The sequence below is a fragment of the Nothoprocta perdicaria genome, unplaced genomic scaffold (assembly GCF_003342845.1).
Source record: "Nothoprocta perdicaria isolate Ctin4 unplaced genomic scaffold, notPer1 scaffold_3, whole genome shotgun sequence".
Taxonomy (NCBI): Eukaryota; Metazoa; Chordata; class Aves; order Tinamiformes; family Tinamidae; genus Nothoprocta; species Nothoprocta perdicaria.
Window position 1 is genome coordinate 2,148,081 of NW_020455532.1, and position 14,912 is coordinate 2,162,992.

The window sequence follows — 14,912 nt, forward strand, 5'->3', positions numbered from 1 at the left end:
TTGAAGGCTCCTCATTTTGCTTATATCGTGAAATGCAGAGTTAGGGGGAAAAATCATGGTCCTTGAGCGGGCTGAAGCGCTGGCAGGGAGATGCTGTGTGTGTTAATAGGGAAAAATGGGGAGAGACTCTTTTCTGTTGGCTTTTCTGGAGGAAAAAAAAAGGAAGATATGTTTAAAATACTGGACACGCAAACGTGGGTGCCCATGCAACCCCTCTGGCTGCTCTGTGTGTGTTCACAAGGGGTTCAAATTGTACTCGAAATTGTGCAACCCTCATCTATACAGATTAGAAGCTGACTTAGATTGCAATTAAGTCAAGGGAAGTCAGGAGCTTAGACAACAATTATCGTTTTCCCCTCTTTGGAAGACACAGTCGGGAGAAAAAAAAGAAAAAGGAGGAATTAAAAACAGTGTATCTGTTCATAAGTRCTAATAAATTGTCCTTAAGCAGTTCTATCCTTATTACACAAATTTTGATAATACAGAATATTTGTAATTAGCAGTACAATTTATTAAAGCTGTCTTGGATTGGTGCTGCCTCACAATCAAATGCAGTTTGGGATTTTGAAGCCAACCATTTTTTAATCACTGGAGCACTTCATTTTTAGTAAATCCAGCCCTAATTTTTGTTATCCTCTGCTGGGCTTTAGTTGAAAAAAAAAAAAGTTTAATTTTGTGGAGATCCTCTCAAAATCAGCTCTGCTTAATGCCTTCCAGATTTCTGCAGTCTGTCTGCCCATTTTGTGCAAAACATCCAAGCAAGCAGTAATCAGCAGCTCTACCCAAGTCTTGCATTAAATGTCAGGTTGCTGCTTTGAGATTTTTCATGTGCATTTGAAAAGGGCGTAGCAGGATGCAGCCCACGTAAAATGAGAGATGCCGCAGAAAAAAATAGTGTTCATTATTGGAGAGAAGTAAGTAAATGATAAGAGATGATTTAAAGATCCTGAATGTAAAATGCATGATCTAAACATTCAGAAATGGACTGCGCCTAGACTATTAGGAGTTGAAGGTCACGCCACATGTCATTGGAAAGGTAATTTTCTCTAGATTTTGAAATAGGATCTCAGATTTGACCTATGCCCTCCATGTCAAGAACATCTGGGCATCCTTAATACATTTATTCCTTTTACTTTTTTTCTTTTCCCTTTGTTCCCAGTATGATAGGACAGAGTCTGGCTTTGAGGAAGGAGAAAATGGGCTCTGAATTTCAGTTTTAACATTGCTKTGGACGTGTCTTTGACCCTGGACAAGTCATTTCAAGCCCTTCACTTACCAGAAAGATGTGATTGGATATAAAAACGCCTAAATAACTCATGCCTGGGTCTCAGTACTTAATTAATTACTACTTGTAAGTTATTTTGTGATCTTCACACGAAATCAGTTCCTCACAGTGCATTTAAAAATGCTTCCGTTTGTTTCAGAGGTTTCAGGATGAAATTTGTTTTCCTTAAATAACACATTTTTTTTTTCCAAATCAGTAGGAATTGAATTGTGATCCCACAGGGTGCGAAACAGCATGAATAATTTCTAATGCTTTTATTGGGTACTTTTCACTACCTTTGGACACTAGAATTTAAATATCTTGCTCTTAAAACTCCTCTTTCTGTTCGTCTCAGCTAGAGATAATGGATGTTTAGTGTATCTGCAAGCCGGGCCATCGCTTATTGAAGCTAAGCATCCAAAAATACTGCTCTCTTTGGAGAATATAGGTGCCTCTATGCTTCCTCTTCCCTCCTTTTGACTGGGAATAGTAAGATTTATCTGTACTGACTGGAAAAGACCAGGAGGAAGAGAAAGCAGAAAAGCTGCCAGGCTGTTTCTGTAGACATTAAGTATTTTGGGGTGCCCTTATCCTGTAAAAGTCATTGTTTCTGCTTCTTAATCCAGCTCTTCAAATTATTCTGCTTCCTGATTTCCAGTGAAGTCTTTAAGAACCAGATGACAAAGTTGCTCCAAGGCTTGCATCAAAATCCTTTCCTTGCAAAAARTAGCCCCAAGACTTTGAAAATCTTCTCAGATCTCCAAAGATTTCTGTATTTAGAGCGATACTGCAGTTTGGGAGGGCAGTGCTGCTGTGTTCTCGGGCTGACTCACCTCCTTCTGATCTCTTTTCACCAATGTGGGAAGAGGAGTTGGGAGACCTAACGCAGTTAGATGGCTTTAGAGGTCCTCAGAAGGAAGATGCCGCCAGAAGTTAGTTGCCCGTCTTCCTGCATCCCACTTGCAGGTGGGATATGCAGGAGAGACATGCAGTGTGCATTGCAYGTTCAGTAAACAGAAGCGTTTCTGCAGGGTGAGAGGTGTTTCCAGAGCACCAGGTTTCATGTGTTGTTCTTGGGGGTTGGCAYTGCAGATGCTCAAGGAGATGAGCTGCACTGCAGGTGCATCTAAGATGAAGTTCTCCATTTCTGCTTCAGCATCAGCCTTGCCTAGATCCCATTCCCGAGGGAAGCGCGAGCTTGGGGCAGTGCTTGGGCACAGAGGGGACATCCTCCCTCTCCCCACTGATCCTCTGCAGCCCACATGCCCATCGCTGGCTCATTCCCACCAAGAAGAGAGAGATGCTGCCACTCAGTTTCTTGCCTTTGCTCTCTATGAAAGCAACCAAAGTCATCAGCTGGGCCAGGACTTATGCTGGAAAACTGTAAGAGGAAAAGCCAGACCCAAGCCATGAGCTGAACATCGGTACAGGTCCATTCGCTTCCATCCCACGCTATCTCTGCCGTCAGCCAGCACCCTGCAGCAGTGATGCTGCTCAGGGAGGGAGTAAAATCCCAACCCCAAGGAGGAAATCTAGGCTAGGACCTTGTCCCCTCACCAGAAAGGGATACTTCCAGCTGCCCCTTGGTGCAGGGTGACCAAGCAATGTGTAGTGACACCCCAGGGCAGAGCAAACGTTTGCAGACCTGGGTTTGGGGGTCACCTCMAAATCCCGACTGAACATTGTGGCTGAGGTGAGCTTAAAAACAAAGTCATCTTGCAAATGGTTCCCCCCGCAGGTTGAGACATGCTGTTGAGGATAATGTTCACTCCCTGCAGTCTCAGAGAGACTGGGAGAAAGCAGCTTATTTCCATATCTTAATTAAAATTTCCATTAATCCCATCTGAGGCCTCATAACTTCAAAAACTTGGACAAAAAAACAACACTTATTTCCGATAAATATTTTAGCCTAATTGTTCGGAGGTAGCAGGCATCTCTGGCTGGTGAATATCAACTAGCTGTGGGTCCTGCATGCTGTTTGAAGGCGAACCATGAGGGTTTTGTTTGTTTGTCCTCCGAAAATTACTGAAACATTTTCAGTAGGAGACATGTTGAGCAAATACCCAGGGCTGAACCGGACCGACGTAATTCGCGTGTGGTCATTGCTTTTGCACAGACCCAAAGCCTTGCATGACTCACARCCCACCCTGGAATTGCCCAGATGGCAATGTAGGTTGAGGACCAGCTAGGGCAGAGGAACTGCATCTCCTAATGGCATTTTGTAGCATCTTCATTCACTGAGACAGGCGAGTGTTTGCATAAAAGCACATGAGCATCAATGACTTGAAGGCAAAGCTCATGTCATGCGTTCCTTGGCCATTGAATTCCCAAGCTCCATGTCTGAGGGGCTGCTTGGCCCAAGGAGACACGAACTTCAGATGTGCTCAAAGTGGAGAGTCACTGATGCCATGGAGGAGAGGAGAGTTTAGGCTGGAGATCTGCATTGCCTTCACCCACTGCTTCATCTAGTGGTGAAGGACCTGCTGCTCCTTGGAGCAACTCCTGCTCTCTCCATCCCTCCATGGGATAGAAGATCCACCAGTGCTCATTCCCTTAGACATTCATTGGGAAGCCAGATGAGATCCCAGACCCTCAGTTGTAATTCCATCCAGGTTTTCCATCTTCCCTAAGCTTGTGCAGAAGCTGCTTGTCCAGCAGTGACCCCAAATCCTTCTAAAGAAAGAAAATCTTCCCGTGGAAGAAACAGCACAATTAATGACATCTTCATTCCCCTGCTCAGTCACAGGAGATGACTGAGAAATTGCAGCCAGATTTGGAATGGCTGCAAAGAAACAAGATAAATGCTTCTGCTTTGGTATTTGGAATCATTCTTCTGCCTAATTCCTAACTGGCAATGGCGTAAAGTCTGACTTAGAGAAGTTGGAGGAACATTGCTGGAGCTTTTGTTCAAAACGAAATTTATCATTTTGGGTTTTTTTTATTGTTACTCTGTGCACCCAAGCAAAGAATTGCAAACATTGGATTGGGATTGCTTGACAGCATGATCCTGCAGCTGCTACCTTTCAGCCAGATCTATAATTAGAGCCTAAAGTGGGAAATGACCCCTTCATCCTACCTCTAAGAGAGGAAACCACATCCATACCTCTCCTAAGACATGAGCCTGCAGCCACCCTGGCCCTGGGGTGGTGAGTTCTCTCTTCCAATGTTTATTGGGGCAGAGGGGAAAAAGCAACATACTGTCCCCTTCAGCAAGCAGCATTTGTGCTTCTTGGTTTTCTAAAAAACYGTTTTAACAACGGGAGACCAAGAATAACAATAGTTTTATGTATGAGCAATGTTTTCTGTGCAGTTGTTGACTGTGACTATCTCAGGTCTGGTTGCATTTTCAATAGCACCGGTGAAGACTCTCCTTCTGCAGGGGTTCATGATGATCCACCTTGCACCTTCGGAGCAAGGATAAAGTTGTCAGTGAAGAGGAGAACCAGGACCACCCTTTCTGTGTAGGAAATGTTGGTTCGGACTTGGTGGAGTGCAGCTGGTTTGGGGGATCGTGTTTAACATCACTTGTGTAGTGTTAAATGGACCCAAGTGGAACTCAGCCCATGCATAGTTTTATAAACGAATTAAAAGAACTTCCCCTTAATTCTAAATACCAGTAATTTCATCCGGGGAAAGTATCATTTCTTACTGATAGAATCCATGCAGTAGTATGCAAAACTGGAAGAGAAATAGCTCCTCTCCGTCTTTGCATTTCTATAAGTGACAGCAACAGAGAAGAGCGACCATAATTAAGCGTTAATGTTGAGCCCTGGTGGCCCCGAGGTAACATCCTGGAAATGAACATTGGAAATGGCAAACTGCAAGGGACACCGTGGCAGATCCTCGGTGGTCACAGATCAGTGACAGAAAATTGGACACGGGTCACAGGGACAGTAGGAAAGAGCTTTGGAGACATGGAGAGAAGGGGAGCAAGCAACCTCTGCTGAAATGAGCCCACCTAGTTGCTAGGGGAGCGGGGCTCCTTGCTCCTGGTAAGGAATTTCAATTTGTGCCTATATTTATAACAGTATGAAGATACATTTTATAATCTGTGTAATAAAGAACCTCATCAGCAACTTCTCAAAGAAACTTGTTATTATGGAGAATGACACTCTAATTGCCTCCAGACATTTAGCTTGTCTAGTGAGTGAAGTAACCTGATAAGCTATTGAGCTATTAAGTGATGTAGAATCAATTAATGTAGTTAGATAAGAAAGTAATACCCTACCTAGGTAAACTAAGTAATATGTGTCAAACTAGTCACTATTAATTCAAGTCCAGAACAAGCATGCTAGACCAGTCTAATTCCCAGTAACCTCAGTGCTGCATGAAAGCGAGGAGGATATATTTTTGATTATTTTTCAAGAAATCTTTTGGAAAATAAATAAGGAAAAAAACATATTTCAATATAGTTTTATTTATTTTATTTATTCTTTTCGCTTAACAGCAGGAAAGGTTTGTGGCTTGGGGAAGTCAGGCTGCTACGGCTGACGTACGGACAAGGTGGCAGACAGGGAAGGGTCGTGGTGCCTTGTGTCGATGCAGAGTAGGAAAAGTGTGAGGACTTCATTCTAGCTCCAGTTAATTTGGTCCTTGTCTGATGTGGCTTCAGGTGTGATCATCCAGAGCGTATTAGAGCTAGGAGAACGGGTAAGGAATTATCATCCTGTCTGCCTCACATCTGAGAAGGGTTTTCAGCCACGAGATCTGGCTAATCTAGGCTCTGTGCTGGGCTTTGCGCTCTCCCAGGCTCCAGCTCGCCTGCCTCCAGCTCTCTTGCCCTTCCATGGGGTTTGGAGCATAGGGGCTAGCGCTTGGAATTCACAAAAAAAATCTATAATTTATCCCAAGGTTGGGTCCCACTCAGTAGCCTTGGAAAGAGCATGTTACACCTTGTCTTCTTTTAAAGACTTCTCCCAAGCTGGAAGATGCCAGGCAGTTGGTTAGAGATAGGGGAGGAGCTGCAGGTTGTCTGTGGGACAGTTGGCATGAGTAGTGTGTGCTTGGGCACCAAGCTTGCCTAAAGGTCTTCAAAAAATCCCTCCAAGTGACCATTCCGAACTTCAGAAATGTGTGATCCTTTGGAGATCTATCCCTAGACTGATGGGGAGTACGGCAAACCCTCGCTGGAAGCTTTATTGAATATTGCGTTGTGGAATAGCTTGYGATGGAAGAATGGTTTGGACAAAACTGACATTAGCATCCCTAAAATGTCCTTCCTCCAGCCTGATATTCCTTTTGCATGTTCCTTTCCACCTTGGAGTGAAAAAGTGAGGGGGCAAAAGGCTGGTAGTAACATCCCCTTCCAGACCTGGGGTGCTGATGGAGGGTCTTTGCATGGGAAACTTGGGTGCTGCAGAGCACAGCGTGAGGACACTGAGCACAGGATACGAGACCTTGTGACCCACGTGTTTTTCAGTCCATTCTGGGGCTAGATGTTTCATACGTAGACAGTTGCCAGCAGAAATTTGGCTTGCACCAAAATTTCCCCTTTGCTGCTAGACTTCAGAGAGSCAAGTGCAAACTGTTCTTTCTGGAATTCAGGAGATCGTTTTGCATTCAGTGTGAACACTGTGAACCTTCTAATTTTTCTCTTTAATAAGGGCTTGGCAATTCAAAGTGTCTCTTCTGTTAGTCAGTAAAAGCACCTAAGATTCATGCAAAAAATTACAGGGTCTTAGAGATGAACTCTAAGTTGGCTGTGTCTAGTATCAGATATCTTCAGTGATTGGTGAAATCACCCCTTCTTTTATTTACTCTGTCTATATTGAAGAAGAAGTGTCAAAGATAATTACGGAAGGAACAAATTAACGCACACAYGAACATTTTCGAAGTACTTTTATTTACGCTAATTCCTTTGTCATATTTTCCAACATTATGGAAAGATAACGATCACCAAGGCAAATTCTGAAATCTAGCCAACTGCTTTCTACTGAGAGGAGGTCAAATGGGGGAAAAAATACAGAAGGAGAATATGTGTGCTTTCCAGAGTGGAAGTTGGGGAAACATTCTTGCATTTCTCACCTTGCAAATAATTTCCATTTTAACCTAACAAGCATTATGATGGGCCAGCAAGTAGGAGGTAGGGATTTTCCCCGTGAATTATTTTTAATTAGTTAAAAAACCTAGCAAATTGTGAAATGTTCACCCAGATTGTTGTATGCGCRGTAAATAATAGTAATAAAACTCTCCTTTCTGTCTTGCAGCACGGAGGCGAAGGCAAACCCAGGTTAGCAAAGCCACCCTTGCTTTTGTTCCCTTTGTTCCCTTTGTTCCCCGTGCCCTAATGAAAAATGACAGCCATATTTATGGCAGCGTCCCTCCAGGAGAGCAGAGCTAATTACCTGCCCTTAGCACGGGCGAGCAGGACGAGCACGAGCTCTCCTTGCGTCTCGCTGGAGCCCATTGCAGCGTTTGCACCGGGACGGGGCAATTCTTGCCTTGGGAGGCTGCACTGTGCTGGGGACCTTGTGGACGTGGCTCTGGTTGCCCATCCTGAGGTGCAGAGTTGCATCGAGATCCTGTGTAACGTGCCAGGCTGGGGTGGGAGGAGATGCCTTGATTGTCCTTGTGCTGATGGCTCCATGTCTTGGGAGGAAGAGCATCTTCCCTTCTCACATCTGCTCATCCTGAGCATTTCTTCGTATCTCAGGTCCAGTGCAGAAGGTTTTTACAATTTTCTTCAATGACTTTTACTATTTTCTTTGATAACTTTTACTATTTTCTCCAGCCCAGTAGCAGTAAGGACAATCTATCCCACTGAGGTCCACCTGTGTAACCAGTTGCACCTCAGTAGATATATATTTTATATATATATATCTTTATTTTTACAATTCATAGATATTTTTACAATTAGATTTCCAATATGTGTTTCTGTTTAATGGAAATTTAAAAAACAAAACCTATTTACCCTTTCATAAGAAAAAAAGTCTTTTCATGTCTTTGTATTTTTGTTCTCTGCATTTCTTTCCTCAAATAGCTGGGATTTTTCAGACTGATTTTTTTAAGGTATTAAAATATAATCTGTATGATATATTAAAATATAATTAAAAGTGTTATCAATTTTTCAGCAGCCTGTTATGCCTAGGGAGCATTTTACAGCTGCAAATACATTTTCCCTACACTAGTGCGGGAGGCCGACCGACCACTGCTATCTCTTTTACTGATCAGAGAATGGAAACAAAAAAAAGAAGGATTTGGGGGAAAAAAGGGAAAGAATTTTAATGCTTCCAGGTGTGACAATGATCTTCAACTCATTTCCCTTCTGATCCAGAAAGTCTCCCAGTGGCAGAGCGGGAGGAGATAAGAATTAAGTTCATGCCCTGGATTGCCACATTTTTCGAATTGTCCCCTGTTCCGTTTTTCTCCCCATGTCTTGGTTATCCAGTGCCATTTTCCAGTTCTGGGATGAGCCAGGGTGCTGTGCCCCAGTACTCATGCTCAAGAACTCATAGCAGCTGGTGGACATGCAGGGAATGTCTCCCTGCCACATCAACGTGGTGGCAAGTCATTGCTGAGAGAGACCGTCAGGGTATTTCCTTGTTGAGGAGGGAGCAGGAGGAATCATAGACCATAAGCCAATCCATGATGGCATCTTGAGCTGGTCTTGATTGGTCTTGAGCTGGAGGTGCCTTCATGCAAAAAAGACTAAACAGCTTAATGGGACCTTCTCTGCGAAGGGCCATCAAGCTCTCGTTGTGTCTTGCCCATACTCAGAAGAGGTTGCCCTGGGGCTGTGCAAATCTGTTCATTCCTCAGGGCCATCTAGGAAGATAAAGGGCTCAGAAATGGAGAATTTGGTGACTGAAGAATGAATCGGAGCTTGGTGTCACAACTGACACTGGCTGCATTGGTTGACACAGAGGAAGATCACTGGAGGAGAGAGAGCAACTGAAAAGAAACTGAAAACAAATATATTCGAAGTGCTCAGTTGTTTTAGGAACCTGACGCTCCTTATCTCCTCATTCCTCTTTTTATTTTCCTACCAGAAAAACTGTTCCTACAGCTCAGATTTTCAGGGGTCTTTAGTTAAGTTTTTAAGGGGTTTTACAAAAACATCTGAACAGTTGAGACAGGTTATAATTCCCACTGACTTCCCTGACCACTCTGTAAAAGGGACACAGAGAAGCCTACATCACACAGGCTTCTTTGAAAAAATTATTCAGTGTATGCTGGAAAATGATAGTCTTAGTACATTTGTGGTTTAAGTTCTAGCAGGTGTCATCAGAGTTGGATTGATGCATAGGAATATAAATAAACATAAGGGTGTCTTGGTTGCTGCCTGTGTGTGTATAGTCTTTATAGGTGACTGAAAACCTACTGCCTGCTCTTTGGTTTTCTATTTTAGCTGGCCTATTATCAGAGATTTGTGGAGTGCGAGTTTCATAAGTAGAGGTTATCATACATTGCAGGCCACCTCTCCTGCTGGGGAGCAAAATGAAGGTTTGATAATGAGATCGCCCAAAGGCAGATAAGAGCTCTCAGTCCCTCAAGGTTTCCTGTGATGGCAAAAAAAGGAGGGAATGCAATTTATTATCGTTCCCTTCTTGTACCTTCCCATTGTTTGAGAAGTCAAAGCAACAACCTAAGCATGTTCAAAATAAATAAATTAATAACTGGAGCAGGAGGCGCCGTGTGTTATTTTGCTCTGAAGCAGGTCTGTGATTTTCGYTAGCACCATGACCAAGCAAGTCTCTGAACTCCAAATCCTGAAATCCCATTTAAAGAACTGTCTCTCTTCTGCCTCTCTCCACTAGGATGGATAGTCTAAGACTGACTGAAGTGCTTTATCTTGATGGACCTGGGAGGATGGCTCTCAACAACTCTGATAACCTCCCCGTCTTCAATTCTGCTTGCCCTTCTTTCATGCCAAACGCTACCAAGTACATTAYAGGAGAGCGAAAGGTCAGATTTAAGCCATAAAACAGAGAAGATTCAGAGCTGAAGTTGCCACATCATTAACTCGCAGCATCTTCGTGCTTATGTCTCCTAGCACATATGGTATATAAAATCACCTAGTGTTTCACAACCCTCTTAAATAATTAGGCACAACAGGGTTTGATGAGTGACCACCTGGATGAAGCCAAAACACTGGCATCTGCATCAACCAGATGGGAGTCTTCTCTACCATTAGGAAATGGACAGCCGACTTCTGCTCAAGTGAACCAAAAGCTGCCTTCCTCCAGATTACAAAGGAAAGGACGGTTTAGAAAAGAGTGATAAATGCATCTTTTTTTTCAATTTTCAGGTTACTACCTCACTGCTGAAGCCGAAAGAGTGGTAGATCTTCAGGAAGAAATACTGTATGCCCTGGCCTGGGAAGCAAAAGGGAAAAGGTAAGGGAAATTTTTTATTTACCACATACCTGGCAATGGTATTTTGAAGGCTGGTTGAACAAAAGCTTACGTTCTTATTTGTTTCTGTCATTTAAGTGGAAGGAGGGAGAATATTAGCAAATTAGTGTGCGACGCCAGTAGATCAAACCAGTGCCAATGATCGTCACTTGTTTCCTCCATTTCATAATGATTTACCCTATAAATTATTGTCCGCCTATTTAAGCATATTCAGTGATTCAGTTTTGGGTACCATGGTAATCTGCGACGGGAAATATGCCTGAACCCACTAGTCATATGGCTCTCTGTGCTGTCATTATGCTATATGTGCTCAGATACTATGGTAATGGGGGGCTATGTGAGAATGTAGACAGATATTATGCAAACATATACTGACTTAAGTATCAATCTGTCACTGATGTAACTCACTGTAATGGTTCCACCAAAGTCATTATGGAGTAATATGCATTACAGCATGTTAAACATCCGTCATGGATAGAGGTTCAGAGAAACCATGGGGAAGCTATAAGAAGCTCCCAGTATCTAGATCTGGAAGACACTCACATGCAAGGTTTTCAGGTCTGCAAATCCCCAGCAGAGAGTTCCTTTCCCTCCTCCCTTTCTACTCCTAAAGGATGAATTTGAATTAAATTATCCACAGCTTTAAGAAGACAGAAAGAAAAAAAAAAAGGAAAATGCTCTTGAGCTTTTGTGTGTGAAACAGCATCTAAGTTAGCGGCACTGGTTAAGTTAAAATCTCTCTTCCTCTTAGGCATCCACAGAGCCTCAAATAGATAGAAGGAAAGCCTCAGCCTTGCTGTGCTCTGCAGTAGTGACAGATGTGGTGCCTRCCTTTAGAAGTCATTCAGCACGACTTTGTGGTGCAGAAATGCAGGGAGGATATAACTGGCAGCGTGAAGAACACAGCAGAGAAAGGCACATTGTGCTTTTCTGGAAGGGTTAATTGTGTTCAGATCCACACTAATCAGTTTGAACCTGTTCCCCTTATCAAACCTGTCCTCTCCACACACCTGAGATGTGTATTAATGTGTCCATCACTCCAGTGAGTCCTTTCTCCAATCCTAAACCAGCCCCAGTTAATAGCAACCAGGATCCTTCAGGCACAGATTTTGCACTAAGCCCTTCTCCTTTAGGATGACCAAGATCCTGTTCAGGATCAGGAAGGACAGAACAAGATACCTAATGGTTTGGGTTTAGCTCTTCCCCTGCTTTGCATTCTCTGTTTTACTTTGCAGAGAGCAACGTGACAGCCCTGGCTCAGAGCCCTGAAGCTCTATATCTGGCRTAGGTAGCTGGGGCTGCTTCGTTGCAGCACTTTGCTATATAAATATGCAGCCCTCTGCCAGTCCGATGGCTTGGGAGAGTATTCCATGTAAGCTTAGCGAGCTGGTTGATCACAGAGTGATCAGAAGTAATTGGCACAGTTTCTAGGCAGCGGAGCCAGGAATAAAATGCAAGCGAGCAGCTTTCCCCCAGCTTGCCCACTCCTCCTGCTCAACCTGGACACCCAGCACGGAATTCACTGACTTTTCCATGTRCTAACCCCCTCTGATACAGCTCACAGCATCCCCCGACAGCCAGAGGGTGGGGAAAGAGGCTTAAGAGGCTGAGGGTACCTGAATGCAGCGTTCCAGTAAGTAACCTGCTCTCTTAAAAGGAGAGACTGGTAAAAGAAAAGGCCCGGGGAGCAAACACTGGATCTGTTGTGCTGCTACCATTTAACCTGCATTCACTGCCAATTGAAATGCACTTTACATTACTTCAGTCAGATACTTCAAGGGAAATCCTGGAGATGGGAGCACTTAAGCAAGAGCACTTCTGGTGGTAATGTGCGTATTTGAAAGCCTGGCAATTGGGAAGGTTTTGTGAATGCAGCGTAGCCAAAAATAGCTGTGGCTTGTTGTATGTAAACCACAAGACTCATTCTCCTAGTCCTGTCCCTGGCCTGCCCTTCCTTCYTGCTAAAGGGTGTGAGTTACTGCTCCGGCTGGCTGTGGCTCCGGGATTTGTGTTAGCGGGTGACAACGTTCATCCGCTCGCATCGTCGTGTGTGGGGACTCACAGAGAACGGCTGATCTAACATCACGTTATAAAAAAAATAAAATAAAACCAGAGAGGGCATTCAGAAATGGGTCTCTGATGAAAATATTGCTATTTCTGCAATTCTAGGCTGTACAGACCAATGGAGAAAGTGGSAAGTGTCAGATAAAACCGTGTGGGCAGCGGAGGGCAGGCGGAGGACCCTTGCTGCCGACTTTGGGCTGGTCTTGCCAAGGGTAATCGGGAACATGACGTTAGATCAGGTAACGGTGTAAAGCTGCAACAGGTGAACAAACCCCCAGGACCTGCTRAAAGATGAGTCATCCAAGTGATTTCCTATTTAACTGTTTTTCTGGTTTGTTTTCTTGGAGAACTGCAGTTTCTGGCTTGCTTCTTGTTTCTAGGTTATGATCTAGTCTCTTTCTTGATTGGCATGTGTAAGACAGCTAACAGATTCTGCTTCTTGGGAGGAAATACGTTGTTTATGGTGGGTCCATAGAAAGCCGTTGAGCATGTCTGACTCTTGAGCAAAAGGGCTTGAGAATTTGATGTCTTGGAGCYGGGGAAAAGAGTCACATTTGTTGTCTTTTGCCGGACACCAGCAGGGAAGCTGTGAGAATACACTGACCTTTATTCAGCAGAATTAAATGCCATACCAATAAATAGCTAATTCTGTTTAGCAATGTTGCTGCTTTTATCTCCCTGTGGCCAAAACAAGGTGAAAGTCCCCTGTGCTGCTCTGCCCGTGTTGTTGACACATCCAGGCTGTAGCTAGCAGAGGAAACAGCCTGTCAGTTCTGCCCCTGAGCAAGGACATGCTTCAGTATGTGCTGGTCCTATCAGTGGGTTTTGAAGGTATAATTAGTGCCATTCACCTGCTAATCCATAGGGCTGAGCTCGACCTATAGAGCCCTCCCCATCCTGGGTTTCACTGACATCCCAGGCTGGGCTAGGATGAGGCTTCCCAGGCTTGCGGCACAGCTCCAAGCTCTCAGGTGATTCCCAAGAGAGGCTGGCTCCTAAAATAATAAATAAATAAATAAATAAAATGATCTCTTAAGCATGTACAAACAGTGATTTCTTAAATACGTACAGCACAGCCAAATTTGATCAGATTTTTGCTGGAACTTCAGAAGGCAAAAAGCATATTCCCAGCAAAATAATCATCTTCATCTCCCTGTAAGAGTTAAAAATTTAACAGAGCAGATTGCCATTAATTTTTTAACATTGGTTAAGCAGGATTTTTTTCTCCTCAGAAGTCTTTACTCCTTATTACTTGATTATTTTTTTTTCAAAACTTCGTGACATTTCACTCCATATCATCCATAAAGGTAAACATGAAGATAGTTTTAAGTCTAACTATATGAAGACCTGGATAACATACACATTTCTGCCTTCATCTCAGAGTTCCTGTATAGGGAGCTGAAGTTTTCAGTCATAAATAAATGCAAGTTATTCTTTTGGGGACCAGTTGGTACCCCAGGATCAGATCCTAGCAGGATGCTGAGCTCTCCCAGCTGCACCCAGACACACGAAACAGAGAAAGCACCCTAGGATGTGAAACGCTCAGTTCTGCATCACTGAAAATTGAGTACTGCAAATTAGTGCAGTCTGGTGAACTTGCGCTTTGTGACTCAGCCCCTTCATCTGTAAAATGGCAATGATGCCACCCCTCTCCTCACAGGAGTGCTGTTAAAGATAACTAAATTAATGCTAAACTGCTGAATGCCCTAGACAAGCCTGAGAGGAAGTTAGTCATTGTCTCCAGAGCAGCATTTGAGTAGTTTGCTGGAAATAAAATATTGACTAGGTGTTCTTGAAAGGTGCTCTGTACTTTGCGCACGTGGACGCTTTGGGAAAACTGTAGCTTCAAGATCATATAACCCCAGATATGCCCAAAGGAATCAAAAGGAGAGCACGCAGGCAAATTTAATTTGACATTTCCAGGCTGTATATTATACCAGGATTACCTATGTATCATCTTTATGCTCCATGGTCAGCCTGTATTCCCGACCTTAGTGTCATAACCTCAGAAAGAGCCGTCCCCTGATGTCAGGATATTGTTCCCAAGGGTACCAGCTCGGAGGTCACCTCCCAGCTCTGTGGCTTTCCCTCCTCCTCCTCATCATCATCATYRCAAAGGAGCTGAGCACCTGCTGGAGCGTGCCCTTGGAAGAGCATCTAATGAAAGGGACAATACTCTTGTCCTTTCAGACGTGCTGATACGCACTCRACTTATTCACTAGGATTAAATA